Below are 1,745 nucleotides of genomic sequence, written 5' to 3'. Positions count from 1 at the left end.
ACCATCCTGCAACATTGTGATCAATGAATCCTGTCAAACGTTGGTTGGGCAGAACAATCCCTGTTGTGATGGCAAGTGTGATTTGTAAAAGGTATGGCCATCTTAATTTGATGCAGACAGACCTTTTGGCTGGACTGCCCAATGAGGGTGGCCACTTAATGCATCATCCCCAAAGAGGAGGTGCATAACCAAAAAACAGGACAAAAGAGGTCATATATTACCTGGCAGGGGAGACACCTTGATCATGACATAGGTGTGTCCAGGGTGAGGCTCATCCATTGCACTCCAGGTGTGCTGACCCTTGCGATTTCCTCAAGTGCAGAACTCGACTGCCTGCTGTATTTGCATAAAATTTGCATATGGTAATGTATATGTATAGGTCTAAATGTAGAAATGTCTATGATTTTAACAGAAACATAATGGATCTTTGGGTGGGGGGGGGAGACTAAGTGTGACCAGGTGAGCCGTGACTCTGCTCAGTCTGCTGTTCAGGTGCTATCTGTTGATGGGCAACTTCAAGGTCCTTGCTGTCCCTTCTGATGGTTTTTTTTTTAATCTTTAAACTGGACTTGGACTGGAGAGTCCTTCAAACAAAGAGTGCCTTCAAAAAGAGGACTGCCTACTAAAAAGTAGGGCTCATGGCCACCTTATGCATGAGGCTTGTGCAGTTGTCTCTGCTTCCCTGCATGCCACATCCTTTTAAGGCGGTGGTAGCCAAATCACCTGTCACACATGAAGTATGCAGGCAGGGAAGCACCTTCCTCAGGCATTCTCAGTCAATACAGGTTACAGAAGACATCCTGTCTCCTATGTCCACAGATACCATGAAGCAAGATGGAGGTCTTTAACAGTGAATCCTAACAGGCAGAGTTGGTTTTCTGGAGTAAAGTAAGGAGGCAGCAAGAGTGTCTTGATTTGGAAGATGTGACTGATTCCATTTCTAGCCAAGCCAACATTTCACTCAGTGGCACATCTGACTAACATTCAGTCCCAAACCAAAGCAGAGAGGAAAACATCTTTTTGAAGTGAACTCATGGCTTTGAAGTGACCTCAAGTTCCCTTGGGAACTTGAGGTGAACTTAATGCTCCAATTCATTCTAGGAACACCGTAACAGCATGACTGTCAGTAGGCCTCAATCCTCTAACTGGGGCAGCTGCATAATTCTTCTCTCTCTATCGAAGCGTGCTGCCCTCGTTCTTCTTTAAATTACAAAACTGCATGTTGAAGTCATACCTACATATAAATCCTTTCTGCTTCATCCAAAGCTGAGGGCTGCATCTTACGACATATTTTATACCCTGGTTCTAATACCAGAGTATAAAATACATGCATATTACATCAATTTTGAAGCACACGTGCATGCACGCACCCCCCCCCACACCATTACTTTAACATATAAGCAGACAGGTCCCAGACCTTTTCTAGTAACTGTTTATATGTATTTTGAAGACTGACACTACAGTTTACTTTTTAAACATGCAATCCTTCCAACACAATACTTGTGTATATTCCATGTGGGAATAGAAACTAAGTTCAAAATATATATTAAGAAGCAGCCTTTCTTGATATATATAAGCTCAGCCTAGATTCTGTAGCAATTTCCCAACCTCCAGTATGTTGTACTACCTAGTTTAATGATGAAACTACTATTTCAAAAAGAGAACTAACCTTCACCAGCTACTTTACTCTTACAAAAAGAGCAGTGCCATTTTAACATCTTGTGTTCTTGAAACTTCTTTCAAGT

The 1,745-nt window shown here is 42.3% G+C and overlaps 1 non-coding gene across 1 annotated transcript; it reads left to right on the top strand.

The window, feature by feature from the left end:
- Positions 1 to 214: 214 nt before the first annotated feature.
- On the top strand, positions 215 to 378 carry LOC146352282 (U1 spliceosomal RNA). The gene has a single exon (XR_014788724.1). It is a non-coding gene; the product is annotated as a U1 spliceosomal RNA (small nuclear RNA).
- The last annotated feature ends 1,367 nt before the right edge of the window (positions 379 to 1,745 follow it).

Source organism: Heloderma suspectum, chromosome 2 (genome assembly GCF_057233095.1).
Source record: "Heloderma suspectum isolate Gila_16-S chromosome 2, 16-S_ref, whole genome shotgun sequence".
Lineage (NCBI taxonomy): Eukaryota > Metazoa > Chordata > Lepidosauria > Squamata > Helodermatidae > Heloderma > Heloderma suspectum.
Note: the sequence above shows the minus strand (reverse complement) of the source record. Positions and strands in the feature narration are given on the sequence as shown.